Source organism: Anopheles nili, chromosome 3 (assembly GCF_943737925.1).
Source record: "Anopheles nili chromosome 3, idAnoNiliSN_F5_01, whole genome shotgun sequence".
NCBI classification, from domain to species: Eukaryota; Metazoa; Arthropoda; class Insecta; order Diptera; family Culicidae; genus Anopheles; species Anopheles nili.
This window is the reverse complement of record NC_071292.1, coordinates 51,869,363-51,888,298: the sequence shown is the minus strand read 5'-3', so window position 1 is coordinate 51,888,298 and position 18,936 is coordinate 51,869,363. Positions and strand designations below refer to the sequence as shown.

Genomic DNA, 18,936 nt, shown 5'->3' with positions numbered 1-18,936 from the left:
CTCCGGCTAGTGCTATCGATTATTTGGAAACTGATAAGACTTCAACGTTGTCCTTATCTCTTTCGCCTTGCTCAGAGCCAAAAGTAACCGGACGAACTCACAAACCACCCCAACGTAGGCTCAAATGACTCTCCGACTACAAGAGAAAAATTGAAAACATACCGCTTATTCCGTAACCAGGTTCTTACACAACCATTTGAACCAGTGTTCTTCAAAAACGCTGACCGAATTAGCTCCACTCACAAGTGGTCGATTTCATAGTTGCAATAAATCAAAGCAACGGAAGCATAATTTATTTCCACCCTCATGTCAAGGTCACTGTGCCGGGAAGGATGCGAGACATCACACTAATAGGCCCCATTTCTTTAGCACTAGAATATTCCACCCTGCTATAAGTACACGTTGAGCGATTTCACCTTCAAACGATCGCGATCGTTTTGAACACGAATGATCTACATCGACATTTTTCCCGCATTGAATAAATCGAAACGAAACATTCCATAGTCTCTAAATTAGAGAAAATCCAGATAGCAGTCCCTTGCATCAACTCGCACTGCTCTCGGTGTGTGAGAAAAAGATTATTTACATCCAATCGTAATTCATTACACGTACTCACGATACACTCTACAGTGAAGCAAAGTGTAAACAATCGCAAAAGTAATGTGTAGCTCCCGAAATAGCCCAAACAGATTGGCTACATAAATTTTCCCATTTCCGAGTGTTTCAAACCTTCTATTTTGCCAGCCATTTGATCTTTCAAAATTGCCCACGTGTTCCTTGGCACGTGGTTGTCCTTTAACTGCTCGAATATACGACCAACGTGCGCGAAAACTATCGCGCTGCAGTTTGCTGCAGTGGAAAGAGTCCACCTAGTGGTGTTACGCGCTTTCATTTTCAATGCCATTTCGCGCGGCGGTCAGTGACGTTTGTGCGACAGCGCAGACGTCAGCCAACAACCCCCGAAAAAAAAACACCATTCTACCCTCTATGCAGATCAACCCGTGCAACCGGCCTCAAATGGTGTTCGCCTGCTGCACACGATGGCACGCCCGGTTTGCGCAATTCATTGAACGATAATGTATTTTTATCGACGATCCACCACGAACTGACAACACAGCAACCGCGGTATCTGTCGATGGCGGTTGTTGTTGGCCCACCCTAGCCTATGTCCGTGTCGGAGTTCGATACCGTGCATGAACATTGTCCCGCGAGCGAGGTTCACTTTTCCCAGCGCCATCGCACTCTGGCGCCACCTCTGTATTAGATAAGCGAAACGCGAACAGCAAACTGCAACACGCCGGTGAAAACGGGCCGGTGTAACCGTGCCGAGGTTCTTACGCTACTCCTTCCCTTTCATCCACACCGTAACACTACCACCATGGGGCCCGGAAAATGGGGCCATCGCGTATCGAATCCACCACCGCCGATGCAACGTGTGCGCTCGCGCAAATGCAACCCAAATGCGAGCGCCCTCTAGTGACGGTTGGTTAACTAAGAATAGCACCAGACAGGAGCGACGCAAGAATTTGTTGGGAAATGACACCGACACACACACGCGCACGCACATGTACCCAGGAAAATGGACGCGAAAAAAAACAAAGGTCACTGTCGTGTTGGCATTTGACGGCCATTTGCCTTGGTGTGTGAAAGTGAACGAAAATCGAGATTCGAAAGTAAAAATTTCACCAATGTCCCACGCCACCCCCTCATAAACACACACACACACACACGCTCGAACGCGGGCACACATTTCCCTGGCCGCGGTGAGATGTCGTTCTCGTGCATTTCCCTGCCTGAACCAATTTGGCATGGTAAAGGAGGCATGGTGTGAGTTGTAGGGCGCTAGAAAACGTGACACGGCGCTCGCTCAGGCTTCCCGGCTGGCAGAAATCACGTAATTCAAGGTCGACGGCACATGACGGTCGTTTGACGGACATGCCGCTTGACATCGATGGAAATTGTAGCAAGCTGCAGCGTCAATGTGGTATATTTTAGACCTGACTCACAACACGCCTGACTAACACAAAACGCAACCTTCTGGTGCGGGACGACCCTTTTGCCGTTCGAACCAAACTCGACCCAGAGAATCATGATGCGCTGATTTGCACTTGTGCTACTCTCAAACAAACAACCTCACCCATTCATGTTGGGCTCCCATCGATACTTGTCGATAATTTATTGGGTTAACGTCTCGGCAGTTGCGCCTAGTGACGCACGGACCGGCATCATGCAGATCATTGAAAGGCTAGACTCGGTGACAGGCACAGATCAACCGGACTCCGCTTCATTCGTCGTAATGCGAGGCGCGCTGATTGTCCTTGCCTTCGTTTCTGCACGGCAAATCTTCAATTTCACCGACCGGCCACGTTTCTCGGCCACTATCAAGATCCAATCCAGCCGGGTCGTAGCCGTCACGCGCTACTTCTGCTCCAGCGGCGCGTTGTGTCCCAGCCCGTGAGCATTACCGATTATTACCATACATAACGATCATCCACTATTTGCCCTAATCAAAACAACAATCAACGTTCAACAACAAGCGCTCCGGGGCTAGACGGCACGAGCGCATTATTCTTCCGCTCCGGGTGCGTGCCGTTCTAAAGGGTGGACGAAAGGGCTCGGAAAGCGTAAAAGTACATTACATATGGGACATCATTTTGCGGCACGTTTCGTGCACTACTACCGGCTTGGTTGTAGGTTGCATCGTTATTGGGTCGCTTGCAGCAGCGGCGAATATTGCTCCCATTGACCATGACCGTGACATTGGATGCTGGTACGACGCAAAACGATGCCCTTTTGTGCGACCATGGGCGAGTCCTGGACGGGTTCAATACAAAGTCGTAACCATTGGCAATCATCGAAGGGCTGTATTGAGTACAATTACGTTTCCTTTCTTTAAACCGCAACATGCTCAAATGACACAGATTGTTCGTTCTCGATCGGTTCGGTTTGCATGCTCAAATGAATCCTCGTTCTATCACCACCCACGCCATCTTATCGTTGTTCTTACAAATTGATGAGATACCCTATTGCTTCGTGTGTCCTTCCTTCGAGTGCCATCCGGGGGCCAGTCTGGATGCGTCGGAATCGTTGCAAAACATAATAATTGCAGCAATCCGGTTGCGTCCACCATTGCCGCATCGGAACGAATCATAAATGGGCGTAATGAACTACAACCCCTCGAGAGGGATGGTATTCCACCGGGAGATGATGATGATGATAAATGGCTTTTAATAGAGTGCACTTTAAAGTCAACCTCACATCGATTTTAAGCGAATGAAATGAAGTAATGATGCTGCTGCTGATGCGTATTTAAATCTTCTGGTCGGAAATAGAGTAAAATAGCCCGCGGCATGACTTTCTTGAATATCCAGTACGAAGTGGAGCTAATTCAATTCCGTACGGTGGAGTTGACACCGGAACGAGAGCAGGTCAGTTAATTGCTTTACCATTTTATTCCACATATTCGCACATTCAAAGCATTACGCTCGTTGAAAATTAATCACCCTGAAAACATTGGACCGGTTTTTTTTTTCATCAAGGCAATCAATACATCCTTTAAACAGAACCAGGAACAAGGAAGCGTCGTTTCCGTAGGAATTTCAGCCATGTTAATCATTACACTAATTATTTTATGCTCAAACGTTCGGCAAACGTCAAATAATCAATTAAACCATTTAAAAACGCATCGTAATCACTGGTTGAACAGACGAGAGCAAGGAAACATTCGGAGGACGTTCGGAGCTGCAGTCCGTGGCATTGCTAAAGGGTTAAAAGGAAATATACCTTCAACACCATAAGCGGCACGAAACTACATTCCTTGCCGTCGATCTCGAGAAGGCAAATGAAATACGTACACGATACCAAGGGTAGTCGCTTTCGGAAGCCAATGCATCGTGGCACTGAGTGAAACACATTTGCACCAAACGCCCTACCACACGGAAACTGCTATGTAGGGCTCAGAATGCAAAAAAGCATGTCCATGCTTGTACCCACAATGCCCATAATTGGACTATGAATGGAGACCTTTAGCCATTCGGCGTTCGGTTGCCATCGGTTGGCATCGATAACCCTTCCACGGGATGAAGAACACACAGCTGTTCATGTCGGGCGAAAGACATTTCCTTTGATTGAAGCAACAATTGACGAGGGGTCCGAAAAGCTCGCAAGACAAATTCGTACCATCTTACACACGATCTTCATGGAAAAAAGCAGCACGATGGGTGGCGCAATCACTCACGTTTAAAAACACCTCGAAGCCCTTCGCGTCAAAGCCCATTTATCAACATAGGCACGCTAACACGCGTTGATCTCTAGGCCACCTGCGCGAACCGATGACATGCTCAGTGGCACGGCTGAGCTGTGGAACTGTCTAACTTCCGAGATTCCACGAGCATTCCGTAGCAGTGTACGAGTACTGCCATGGACCTAGCACATTAATTACTATCTACGAACATCATACCTTCAATCTCTAGGTCGTTTCCCGTTGCTAGCATCGCACACGTTTAAACGTACTAATGATCAGTTTCAGCGCCCAGGCAAACTAAATTATGCGGTAGCTCCAGGGCCTGTGTCTTCCTTCCATTTTTTCATCCATCTTGTAGGCTTTTGTTTTCTAAAAACAACTCTATATCAATCCACAGTTCTCTTTTTCCCGCATGGCGTGTTAAAATGAGCGCCCAATCAGCGCTCATCACATTCTGCCAATTGACACTCCCGCACGGATGCACGTGATGTCGAGGAAATGCAAATAAACAGCAGTTCAAACGTGATCCCGACTACTTCACACACCGTGAAGTGTTCGCCAACGTCTTGTGCAAATGGGACGGCTCAATAATTCTTCAAACAGTCCGTCGATACGCGGCAGTCAGGGATACGTCGTGAGTCAGCGATACAGGCACAATTAAGCAGAATAAAGACGTTTTGTAAGTACCGTTGTTGTTAAATTTGACCATCTCTTATCAAAGTCTGGCTTCTTGTGCAAACGTCAACGCAATGATGTCTTAACACAAACGAGTATGATGCCAGAAATGATAACGACAGAATGACTCAATTAATAATCGTTTGTGGGAAGCCAGTAAATAATATTTTAAAATCATTACTGAACACATGAACACGTTCGTTTAACATCCAAGTATTTTAGTAAGACTTCTACGCAACAGTCTACATAAAAGTTCCCGGCAAACCGTTTTAGTTTGATTAATGCTGCTAATTTTCCTACCACGCTTCTGCCGTTGGTGTGCATTCCCGTGACCACTGATGGTAGGACTTGAAGCCTGTAAATAATTACCAATGCTTACGCTGGATTGAGACGCCAAAAGGGCCTCCATCGCCATGGGAAAACGGCACGCTTGTGTCCCATCTGGCGCCAAGCTCCGACCACCGGATTATGCACATGCTACACATGCTTCGCCCTGGCCTGCATTCTCTGCGGTGCAATTAGCGGCGACTTTACTGCTCTAATCTGCGACTCATAAAACACCACCCTGGGACGCCCTTTCGTCCTGCATGCGTGCAATCTTTCGCTTGCTTCCACGAGGCTGCTGCCAGCCAAATCATCACCGCATTCAATTAGCGACCAATCGTCCCTTAGTGCACGGGCCCCACTTTGGTACCAGAGAAAGCATCCAAACCAGCCGCGTCGCAGCTGCGCTGGTTTCATTTAGCAAGTTTTAGAAATTTATCGCTTTAGAAAGTGCAAAGCCTCGGCGCCGGTACGGTTTGCGAAAGGTGACGAAGCAAATGCCCTAGCAAGGGCACTACCCGATACGTCCGAAAGCTCGCAAATAAAACATGTCGGACAAAACCGACCGAGAACCCTTCCCGGCGCGACCGGCCAGCCCGTAAAAGATTCGCCCCAAAAGCGCCACCTGGCGAAGGAACTGTATAATTAAAATGTTTCCAGTTCCTCGCCGGTCTGCGGCGATCGTGCGCTGAGCGCATCCCACAGCTCAAAAGGCTCCAGTTCCTAGCTATCATTACCGGGCGGCGAAACGGCACACATCGCCAAACCCCGGCTTGGCGGAATGGTACACTTTATGGCCGGATTTCTGCGCAAAAATAATCACGCAACACGCACCCGAACAGGGTCGGAGAAGCCATAAACCCGCCGGTGCATGTGCCGGGGGCCCACTTGGGCGCGTTTTTTACGAGCTGCTTCCTCGGGCGATTTCCTCTTCACGTGAGCGAATGCCGCGCTTAACGGGCGCATTTTCGCGAGATTAATTTCCCCTTTTACCCGGCAATTCCGGACCGGCCAATTCGAGCCGGAGGATGGGCGCAAGTTGAGCCGGCGCGCAAAGAGCATAAATCGAAGGGGCCTCACTTTCACTGTGCAGCAACATAAGCTTTTGCCAGTAGTTTCAAATGGGTCAATTATTTTATGCACCTACGCCGCAGTCCGCAGTGAGAAATGGTCCACATTGATGCCCGAACCCACCCTTATCTGGAGGGTGGTTGAGGTTTTTTTTACACTCCCCGTGGGCTTTTACCCAACCAAAAATCGATCGAGAGACTCGGGCGGTCCAATACTTTCAACGGTGGTGTTTACTTGCACATGTTCCGTCGTACGATTCCGACGGCGAAGCGGCTTTCTCTCATCCTTAGAGCGTTTTCTAGTCACTATATCAAATCAAGTGGTTCCGATTTAAATAAACATATGCACTTTCCCTTGCTTTCCGCGCTCGTGGACGCCACTCTCAACCACCGCCAGCTTGGTGCAAGATTTATTTCTAAGACGCCGATGCAAGGTCATAAATCTGATGTTGGCCACAAAACCAACGTATAATTATGCTCACCTGCACCGCTCCGGTCGTTAGCTCTGGCCGTTGGCTCACCGAGATTCGAACAGATACGATCGCTTGATCGCCCTAATAAATTGAATACGCGATCTAGCCTCCCCAAAGTAACGTTAAACATCTTGTTCACAATTCGTTTGCCTTCAAACACCTTCAACCGTCACCGTGCGTTCGGCCGATTCTTAACACCCTGCGCGCCGGACCGGATTATAATTAAACAATTTGCATAAATTAATGCTTACACCATCCTTTGCGACGTGTTGCGAACACGCACCCGTGGCCAAGGCGCACTTCATCATTCGGCGATTGATGGTATAATATCAATACTTAAGCATTTTTCCGTGCGATTATTAACTCGAGATCGGTCGATGTTGCGATTTAACGTCGCAATCTTTTATCATTTTATCGTTCATGGGAGGTCCGACGAACACGTCAACGCGTGATCCGTCAACTCGACAACCTGCGCCGGAAACGTTGCTCACATGTCGGGGCTGAGCTTCTCCATCCGTCAGTGCTGATAGCTGATAGCGAGGGTAGAGTAATAGTTTGTTCAGCAATATTGTTAGGCATAATTTCTGCGAACCTTTAACAAACAAACCTTACACACCCGCTGCCCCTAATAAGAGTGGAACATGGGATGTTAATGAGTGCAGTCATGCAATCATGTCGTTGAGCTTATGCAAGGTTAGATTACGTTAACAGATAGTATAGATAAAGACGCCAGAAGATTGCTGTTTGATAATATTAATAAAAATCATATTGAAGAGCTAGTATTTTATGGATTGTGTGGGTTTGAAACTTTTGAAAAAGCATGAGCAAAAGTTTGAAACTTTTGAAAAAGCATGAGCATTTATTACCATGATAAAATGTATAACATAACCCGACGCATACAAAGATTATAACAACAACCTCAATGCTTTGGCTTGGAAATATTTAATTATATATTTGCATAAATTTTTCGCTTCTTCATCTCAAATGACATAGTTGAATTCCCCGAAATAAGATACTAGCAAGACCTTCAAATCATGGGACGATCGTCTTTGACATGCCATTCGACATTGCCAAAGCGGTTTCCGCCTCGACAATAATTAGAATCTCTACCAAGCTTCTCACACTACAGCCCACCACGTGCCTAGTATTCGAACAATGTGATCGTTGTACGTTGTGCGAGCCATGGCTCCATATCGAAGCTACACTACGTTTCATAGCAGTTCCGACTGGAACCCGAGCGCCCCAAGCAACCATCCAATTTCCGGCCCCACGGAATTGCTAATGACCCTAATTAACCAAGCATCGGGTGAGGAGAACGGTTCCAGCGTACCTCACGCGAAAAGAAGAGCGCCAACGCCTGTTGTATTGAAGGCGCCGATTAACCACGTGCTAGTCAACGCGATCACCTGAGCTCCGATTCTCGATGGCGTGATGTGCCACAGTCCGGTTTATATGGCTGGAAATTGGAGTAGGGTCATTTTCCCGCGCGTAGAAGTTAGAAGTTTGAATAGATCCGTTGGCGATATCGCCACTTCAGCACACCTTGGAGAGCTGTAAGTGAAACGGACAGTACTTGCGTCGACAGGTTCGTCAGCCTTCCACTTCGAACGAGACAGTGTCAGATTTCAACCAGGAAACTAAACTCACCAAACCCGGTCTCTTTAGGCAGAATTTTGTTTAAAAAAAAGAGTCCCAACAGCTGTTTAAACCCACCCGAATAGGTCAGATTCAAAACCTAGGCTTACCGGTTGCAGACCAGCAATAACCGCAAGCCAAGGTCCTTCCGTGTCGATGGACGAATCCGTTTACATCTTGTCACATTAGTCAGACGCCGATTCCCACAGACGACGAAGTATCGTTTCTAATCATTCCGGTATCATTTTCAAAATTCAGATAATTACCCAACCAACACTACTGTGTTGTGTATTTTGTTCGTTTTCATCCATGTCGAAACTACCGGCACCGATTCAAACCACAGCTGCATTCGCCGCCCATTCAATCCATTCGTCACGCCAGCCGCGATAAAGTGTTTTGTTTTATGCTGCATTTATGTTTCCTGCACCCCACCTGAATCCGAAACGAAATCACTTGACGGCGTGCTCAGGCCCGTGGCCTTCAAAAGCTTAAAACAAACAAACACGCCTGTACGCTCTCCACTGTGCAGCCCACCCCAGTCGGTTCCACTTAAGTGCATCCCGGACCAACCCTTCGCGTAGCATGGTGTGCCGTGCTGACCACATAATGTGCACGAATGAAAACATAGCGTAATGGAATGATTATGCTGCCGCAAATCTCTCCCCATCAGCACGATTCCTGACTCGAAATGCGGTGGAATGCTGAAGCAAGTGTTCTTGCTGCAAGTGTCCGTTTGTGTACGCTCCTACCAGTGCCTCAGCTGTGGAGTTTTAACTAACCGTGCTCTGACTGGGTCTGGATCATGGTTCCGATCTCCTTCATGAACGAACTGGACGGGCGAAGGGATACATGCTTGTTTGCATGCATAAGAATAATCACTAGGCGGATTACAAATTATGATTACTGCACCTGGGCACACTCTCGATCGCCAGGTACTCGGCCAGAGATCGAAAGAAAAAAAACCCGTTAAATGTGTTTTTGGCACGTGGTTCTCGCAACTGTAATCAGCAGGTGTTGATCTTACAGGAAATGCATTTTTATTCCACAGCAGGACCGACAACAGTGAGAAAAAAAATTCTTAGAACGATTTCCTCATCAATTGATCACGTTGGCCGGTAATCTATAAGATTCTGAGAAGTCTGTTTACTATAATCAATACGCAAATAGTTTTCGAGCTAAATCCTTTAAGTTTAATCGTATAATAAGCAATATTGATTGCTAATCGATCTCCTACACCCAACACCCATCCTGCTGCTCATAAACTGTAATTATCACTTCAAGCGTAACAGTATAAACCCTTCTATCCTTTTTTTTAATATAAAAAAGATTTGATTGCAAACTAGATAAATATATGTAATAATTTCCTACCATCCGCATATCATGATATACACCAACAAATTTAATCAATTGCTATCGATTGTTATGATACTTTTTACTGATTTCAATTAAAGTAGCTCCTTGTCAAAAAGAGTGATCATAGACATTAATGATATGATTTGTTTGTTCAAATATTGACTGTAATAAAACTGCAACATAAATCGCCTGACTGGTAATATTTTTAGCAAACAATACTTATATCATGCAGCTCAACCACGAACGTGCAAATGCGTTCAATCCACCATTCCAAAACAGCCCAGCATGTGACGATCAGTTCATGCGGTTAAAATACCAGTAGTATGTGGTTAGCGCGCAACGGAAGTCTCTCATGAGTATGCAAAGTAAGTGTCTGATAATTTACATGTCCAAGTGTCAGCTTGATGGCGGAGGACGATGAATCCAATCAAGAACGCAACAGCATCGACGACTTCAAGAAAACTTTTATTGCGAGCTGGAAGTCAGCCAGTTTTGCTGAAGCATTCGTGTTAGAGTTCATGTCGTTAGCCATAACGTGATCATGAAACAGTATTTTTGAGCAGCTTAAGAGCGTGTCACTTATCTTACACCAAAAAAAAGCAAAGGCTCACGAATGAAACTGATAATGTACCACCATTTTATACGACAACTTTCCGCTAGTAAACACAAATTATCGACTCGTCAAAACAAGGGAAAAGTCCGCATATTCACCCCCGCTCCGTACTTTCTACAAATCTCGACCCAACTCGGCCCAACAATTCATCTGTCTGATTAACATTCCTCGTTACTGATTAATCGCAGCTTTCATCAGCGTTCAGCACACTTTCCCAGGAAATGCGAATGACAGTTTTGTGGCTCGTTTCCTCCCCACCGGCAAAACATGGTCACTCACGAACCACATCAGTGTGCGCCTGGTGCCATTGACCGTCCAACCAATCCGATAAGCTTCCCATCATCCCACCCGACTCGACCCAACGCAATGACCAAAAATGATCCAAACCAACCTCGCGGTGCGGCATGTAACGTATATCTTATCAAGGTCGTTGATCGTCAGCCTCGTACACCTATGGATCGTCTATATGGACTGCGAGCGTTTTGTCCATCCATCATCACTCAAGTTCGCCGGGTCTCAACGTCAGCGCCATGAGAGACTTTTCTTTCAGCGTGTTCGTCTCGTCATTGCACCGGATGAAAAACTCACTATAGCCATAAGACGTTGCTAATTACTTGCCTGACCCTACCAGACCCTTCCTGCAACTCACGATGGATGCTGTTTTTTTTTTGCAAAAAGGGATGTTCTACCAGTCACGTTACCTTCACCGACGAGTGGGACCATCAGGTGGAGGCATTCGTACGGCCAGCTGATAGCAACACATGTTTCTCCGAAACGAAACACGTGTCCTACTCAACTGCAATGATTCCGTTATGTTATGTCTCTTGTGATTTTGAAGAAAAAAAATTGCATATGCATTCGTTCTATTGCAGCCCTCGATTCTGTCTTTTACCATCTAATCGATGAAATGTTAGGCAATTTATGCATCGCTAAATGCATGGATTAGTGCATCGAAAGCCCTGTCGCTAGCCTTGTTGCAACATTGTTGAGTAACCATCACCCTGTCCATGTCAATAGCTGAGCCCACGGTGCTCGTCCCTGGCATTGCCATCCCTACCCTTTAAAAGCCCACTAGAGGTGATGTGAATTTATGGGCGCAGGTTTTGCCTTTTCTCACCGGTTACAAGGCTGCAACTCAGCTCGACCCTCGGATAATCTCCATAGCGACACGGTAAAAGGGTCATAACCCGCGAGAGTTTATGCGTTCGCTCGACCCGGAGAACCTGCTGAATCACATACCGCTGTCCCATTGCGCCAACATGTCGTTCATGCCACGATCGTCAAGACAACGCACGATCGCCGTTAAAGCCAAAGTTCACACTACGCATCGCATGGAAACACCCAAACTCGAACAGAAGCCACGCAAAAGCGTCTCTTACGCCCAGTAGGTTTACAAATCTCAGAGAATGTGCGAAAAAACAAACCGTTCACGGGTTGGCCCAGGAACAATCAAAACTTGGCGGCCTTCGTGCCGGTTTGGAAATTCCCAACCTCTTCCTTGTTATTGTTTACAGTCCGCAATTTCAATGGCTTGTGGCCGTTGACAACATTGTCCAACGAATCCAACCGCAAGCGTCTGACTTGGAAAGGCGGTAGAGGTACCCAGCGCAAAAAAAAAACTTGAAAAATTTATCTCAACTCAACGCTGTCTAGGTAGTGGCTTAAAAAGTCTTCAACCGTGATCGGTCGTTGGATAATATTTGCTGGCAAATGCAACGTTTCCTAGCAGTTGTCTCGTGATAACAATGTATTGTGCTAAAAGCTTCAGGCATACACTATTCTACACCACGAAGAAGCCCTTTGAAATCACGCTTTATCAAGTTCGCGACCCGCACGACACGTCAGTACCATTCCGGGACATTCCGGTCGAAATATGATAGCAGGAAAGCGTATTTACGCGCACTGGGCCCATTAACCACCGTGACTCACAAGAAACAGCTACGTCATCATTATGGCATTGTGTCAATCGAACGGGCGTAATGGAAATCGATTAGCTCAGTTAACTGGCTTAGCCACTTCCAAGGAACATCGAATTGGTCATCTCACCGTACGGGATTCCCTGGGGCATAAACAACTCTTTTCAGCAGGGAAACGTCCCCACGTCGCATGGGACCTTTGAGCCATCACTTTCCGGTGATCGCCTACGTGCGATTGGATGATTTCCCAAGTGCGCGTGGACTCAGCGGACTCACGGAGTCCCAGATACTGGCGATACGCCACCCAAGTAAATGCACCAGCCCTGCTAATGGGGCTGCGTAAACGAAACCTTCAATGCAGCGGCGAATCAGCCCCGGAGATGCGCGTCACACGGACGGATTGATTGTGGTTTGATGGATGGTTTTATTGGTGATGCGAGCGGACACCGAAAGCCGCTTTGCCGCTTTTATGCCCTGGTTCTAGGTCTCGCGGTTCGCGGCAGGTTCACGCCACTCCTGACGAAACGCGGCAATCGGGAGACACAATTTCAAATTGAAAGCCTTGCTCCCAGGTCCAAGCTAATTGATTGCTGATAAGCCATTATCGGCCGTACAGCGATGAGGTGGGTCGAACGGGAATGTGTTTGACCGGGACAGCAATCAAGCAGTAAAACATCAACCTCGATCGGAAGGATGTTCAGCATTGTTGCCATGCAAAACGGAAACTCACACTGACAGCGAGTGGAAATCGTGGACCGTGTGGCGCATTGTTTCGTTGGTGTGGACCGAGTGAAATTTAAATGCTCGGCATGCGCAGCTTTGTACAAATATTTATGATTCTCCATCAATTGCCATGCAGTGGAAAAAAAACATTATTTGTAGCGTTTAGGAAAGATGAACGTACTGGCTGCTGATTTATCGCGCATCATTAATTAAACGAAACACATGTTCGTGGCCTAATATCGAACATTTTCCCGGCTGCCATGCCCATTTACGAACGTTTTCCCAGCGATAACCCCCATGTTTGTACCCAAAATATCTACAAAACTCACCTTCAACTGAGCCGGTCCGTAGGTGCTCTTTTCCTTCTGTAACACAACCGAAGCAGCAACACCAGTTCAAAGCGGCAAGTCCTATTCGAAGATGCGACAAATTCCTTCGCACTAGACCGCACCAACGTCGACGATTGATGATCTTTAAATTCTTCGAGGTTTAAAAAGAAAACACCCCGCGCGCTGTCGCGTGTCGATGTGAACTATGTTTTCACTACACTTCAGCCCAGGGCCAACCGGTCACTAGGCGACCGCTCAATGGTGTCTTTGGGAAGGAAAATGCAGACTGTCTTCTTTGGCTACCGAGTCGATCGTTGGTCGTGGGGAAGCCCACCGATGAAAGTGAAACACGCGAGCGTGGTTGGGAAAAATGGCAGGAAAAGCGCGATGGGGAAACAGAACCACAGAAGGGAAAATAAAGAAAATCACTCTCGCTGCTCGTCACGTTCACATACGATCGCGAGAGCGCTCCGCTGCACGGAAAGTGGCATTCACGACGGGTGGGTCGCAAGTCGAATGACTCATGTCAGCAGTCACACCAGCGATCAAGCGACATCCCGTTCCAGCTGCAAGCGATCGGACTGCAGCGCATCACCCGACGTAAAATGCAGCCACGATGCACCCCAGCTGGAGCTGCACGCAATTGCACTTAATTCTCGGTGGAGGATCCTGAATTTTCCGACCCTCTCGGTCACGTCACTACGGTGCGCTTTTCCACAAGTCACACACACAGACACACACACACACACACACACACACTCTTTTGCACTCCCGAAAGTGGCTCCCGTTCACGGGGCAAACGAAGACGAATCGTAGCCCGGTACACGAACAACACCGACGATGTTCGACGTGTCTGCTGGCGAGATTGTGTAATCGAAAAGATTGATTTCTTGATCACTTTCTTTCCTACTTGCGCCACCTCATCGCTTTTGGCTGATGATGGTTCGACTGCAACGTCACTTCCACGGTGGCCTACTTTGGTGCGGTGTTGGGTTTTTTTTTTGCTTCGTTTTCCCAATTCTTTCCCGTCTTCTTCTGCTTCTTCTTCTTCTTCTATCTCGTTTCGTTTGCTGTTTCGCCTATATTCGTTCACTTTCCACGGCAATTTTCTTCACAAATTTGAACACTTTTTTTCTTTGTACGAATGCCACTGCCTTCGTTTTCTTCGCTCTCCTCTGACACTGCGTTCGCGGGGATTTCCTTTTTTTTGTTTCTTGCCCGCGGGTTTTTCTTTCCTTCAGCTGCTTCGCGCCGACGGGTGTGCGTGTGTGAGGCTACACCGTGCACGTGAGGGAAATGGAAAAAATCATCTAGCACTGCAATATTTCTGTGAGTAAAAATAACCCCCAATGCGGGGAGGGTTAGAGTAAAAAATCAATTCAAATACTTCAGCTATAACTCAAAACACAAGAACCCGATGCTATGGGAAGGGGGCGAAAAGATACCTTAAAAAGTGGGACGTACAAAAACGACAAATACCACGACAGAACAGAAACGGTACACTTTATGGTGCAGAAAGCCGGCAAGGTGCAGGCTTACTCGATACAGTTACAAAAAAAAACTGTACCAGTTAATTGGATGGTACAAATTGCTGAGTACTTTTTTTTTTCGTCGACCAACAACCGGTACGGTACGGCTCCCATTTCAAGCCCATTGCTCAACGCCAGGCCACACGAATGGAAAAACGCCTCCGTGGTCATAAATCCCGCAACCCAGGTTAATGGATTGCAAAACGCATCACCTAGCCTTATCACTAGCACTGTTAGTGAAATTTCCTACACTCCGGCTCGCAACGAAACGTGGGTGTTGATAACGCTAATCCAGCGTGGCAAGATTGGAGTACGAGAATTCTAACCACCAACCGGTGTCGAGTAAAGCTAACAAGCACTCTTCAAACTTGCTTTCTGAGCATGCTTTTAAACACACGCCTCATCACTATGACTATCTCGAGCTCGAGCTTACAAAATTTCACTGCTGAGTGCCGCTGACCATTTTCCGCCCGATCGCTAGAAGGATACGCTAGCCACAAAAACCCGCAGGATTCGTTTGGTTTCGGAGCTCGTTTCGTAGAGAGAAAAAAAAAAAGAAGTTGGTTCGCGACTCGGCAGGTTACGATCGAGAGCGCGTTAAACGAACGTTAGCACGCGTCACGTTACGCCAGTCGTCGAAACTACACTAGCGTGCGTGCGCTCGACCGTGTGGCGTTAAGTCCCGCGCAACTCGCGAAGGAAGCGCGATTACCCTTACCATCCACCCCAGGCAGCAACCCCTGCGCGACCGAAACCGACGTGCGACAGTATGATGCGGTGTGATTAAATATACCTCCTTCAGGTTCACCCCATCGCGGAAAACCCCCATACGCCAAAGGTCCGCGTGTGTATGTCGCGAGTGTGGGGTGGTTTTTTTTTCGTTGCTCCTCCTTCGCAAAACCCAAAACGCACACCGTTTCGCGAGGTTCGCGAGGCCTCCCAAAGGCCCACCAAGAGCCTAACTGATTGTCTTTTTTTTTGGTTTCATTCGCCCGACCGTTCGCTCGATGTGTGTGTGCGTGTTCGATTACATTGCTTCGAGCTCGCGCCGGTACACCGTCTTGTTGGCTCATTACGAAACCAGTGACCACCGATTACGACGGAACAAACCCTCGGCTCCGCGGCTTGAGTGTGATCTTCTTCATGCCCATTCATGCCGGTTTGAGGCCCCCTCTTTTAGGCTCTCGGTGGATGAGTCCATCGTGGGTTGGAGGCCATCCAAAGTGCCGTGAACACGCGCTACCGTGTAAGCTACTCGCTGATAAAGCCCCTGGAAGCTCGCCGTAGCTAACTCCAGCTAGGGTGGCCCATCTTGAGGAGTGTAAAATTGTTTCATTACTGCTACCACCTAATACGACTTATTTATGTGGTCAGAGTTTATTCAATTTGTCCCGAAGCTTTTCTGGCCTTCCATCTTTGGTGGTAAAGCGTCGTAAAGCTGTCGCCATCAACCGCACGATAAGAGAGTGTGGCCGAAATTATGGCCGGTCACTTTGGTGTCCCTGAACGCGCCCGTCACATTATGTTCCTCGAAATCGACCCTCGAATGCTAGAGCCTGATAACGGTCGGCCGTACTTCCGGGGTGCAATACTACCGACCGAAGGCATTGTTCCAACTACAAAAACCGCAGCCCATCCGAAAACTACTCGGGGTGAACGAGAAACCCCACCACTCGGTGGCTCGTTATCGCTTCGTGCGATAGCGTAGGGGTTGGATCATTTTACTCACTGTTTCGGTTGTGCTCACCAATACCAGCCGACCAGCGACCCCCGGTGGTGCTTTTGCTATCGCTCATCGGAGCTCACTAAAACACAGCATCAACCACCGATAGCAGATAAGATACGCGGCTGTTACACCGAGCAGCGCTGACGATCGAGTACGTGAGTGTGAATTTTCACAAAAACCGACAGCGGCCACACCTTGAACCAAACCACCCCCAGTGCAACCCCCCAGGCAGTGGGGGTTGGGGTGTCCGAGAGACGATCCGCCTGGCTGTGCGAACATCGAGCTTATCGCCAACCCCCGTGGTTCGCTACCGTATGCGAAGATCGCTCTTAACCTTTTAATTACGATCGTCGTGTGCGGATTTTCCTCCCCTTCTTCGAGACACGGGAGGCCACGAATTAGCACGATCCGGGAATGTGGTTGCGCGTGGCTGCCTGATCCAAGACGCGCTAGAGGTTCGAGTGGCCTGCGAGCACGGCTGAAGATCGCGCTGCGAGATACGATCCGACGATTATCATACCACGGGATCGGAATGGGGTTGGAAATGGCGCCGATCGCATCTGATCTAGAGGGAGGAGAAAAAGATAAAGAGAGAAAGAGAGAGTGAGTTAGTGGGAAGCAACGAAAAAAAAAAACGGCAACGAGGAATTCAATTAGTAAATTGACTCTGAATGTGCAAACGATTAGTAGAACAACGAGCCTATCTAATCAGTAGGTAGAGCGAGGGCTTAAGTTATGCAGCCGCAGCACGGACACTAATTGGATCGGTGTACTTGGTTTGTGTTATTCCTTTTGTTTTTGCCTCGAAATTGCACTGCCAGACACCGCAAATCCGGCATAAGCCTGGCGACAAAGAAGCGCAGAAAAGCCCCAATATCGCAGAACGGTCACCGGCGGGCCCAAATTATAGCTCAAGCTTCTTAAATCTGCTCAATCCGAAGGTCGGCGCTTGATTTCGCATCCATCATACCGCTTTCCCGGTTTCCTGGTTGGACCTGATTGGACCTGATTGAAGCCGCTCGGACGGTGGTTGATTGTTTGATTGAATCATTTGCTAAATTTTACCACAATTTCGTCTAGGCGTGGTCACATTTTTGCAACCCCTTTGCCAGCCCGTGGCTCATGTGAGCCGGGAAACGTCACGCGGGGCGCTGATATCGGATGGTCCGGAAGTTTGTTACGTGTTACTTTTGGGGCATTTAGACAAATGCCGGTTCCCGTGTTACGTGTTATCACACGACAAGCGCAAACAGCAGATGTCACCCGCCACCCAAAATTGGTTGGCTGTTTGGAAAAAGGCGAAAAGCCTTCAGCAAAGGCACCCCTATCGGCTGGACGCACACGAGAACAAACGTGGTTAAATGTTTACATAATCACGCGCTATCGCTGGTAATGGGTTGCCGTTGTCGATCGGTGTTGGATGGGGTGGTGCTGGCATGGGAAACAGCACACGAACATTTTCGGCCAGCTGATAATGGTTTCAGCTGCACTGCACCAAATGAAAGCCGATACGGTCTAACGTCAAAGGGACGTTATTGGTACCAAGCTGTTGCTTCAAAAATATACACTGCATTGTCTGCCTGTTTCATGTATAGTGTAACTAAAATTCTTTGTTAGATTGCTTGATCTTAACTGTGATAACTGTGTTGTGAAGCAATGTGGAATTTCCGAAAAATCCTCTTTAATGATGCATCACTCATAAGGATTAATTGAAACGGATGTAATGATTTTAGGAGCAATTCTCCCCTAAAGCTACATGTGTAGAATTTATATTTCTTATTTCGCGAAAGCCACCTATACGCTAATTGAATTCGCAAATTGATCTGCAGTGCTTACTGACGTTGGTTTTGGCAAACGAACGCATATCCCATAAATATGCACAAGCGATAATCCATACCCAAAACGACAATGCACACACTGTCACTGTGGCTGCGGTTCGCCCATCGCCTTCCTGCACCGCTGACAGCTAAATTGTTTAATAATACTTGTACGATTTCAGGTTCACGGTGCAAGAGACATATAAATTGACTCGCCTGGCATTCAGACGCCCCATATACCTTTTATTTTTTTGTTCAAGGCCCACACAAACCATCCCTGGATCCCGCGGCATCCGAGACCATGGCATGAACGCCTCAAGAACGCCTCCGCAGGTGAGCTAGACGTTGCCCACAAACTCCCCACGGGCCTTTCGGAGTGGCGATACCCCGGCGACCGAAGCTCGACGGGAATCCGCACAAGGGTGAACCTTGTTATCCTTGCGGAGGCCCGAAACCTCCCTAGCTGCCCGTGACGGCACCTTGAACTACGCCAGGCAGAATTGTACACAT

General features: G+C 47.8%; 1 protein-coding gene across 3 annotated transcripts in view; it reads right to left on the bottom strand.

Annotated features, from left to right (window-relative positions):
* Window positions 1-18,936, bottom strand: part of LOC128726040 (protein windpipe) — a 40,572-nt gene that overhangs the window by 3,871 nt on the left and 17,765 nt on the right. The window contains exons 1-2 of one of the 3 annotated variants that reach the window (XM_053819823.1): window positions 16,613-16,727; window positions 13,355-14,681 (exon numbers count right to left, since the gene is read on the bottom strand). The gene's annotated coding sequence lies outside the window, so the exon portion shown is untranslated. Of the gene's footprint in view, window positions 1-13,354; window positions 14,682-15,316; window positions 15,510-16,612; window positions 16,728-18,936 lie in introns of those variants that run through there. The other 2 variants (XM_053819821.1, XM_053819822.1) reach the window with 2 other exon arrangements.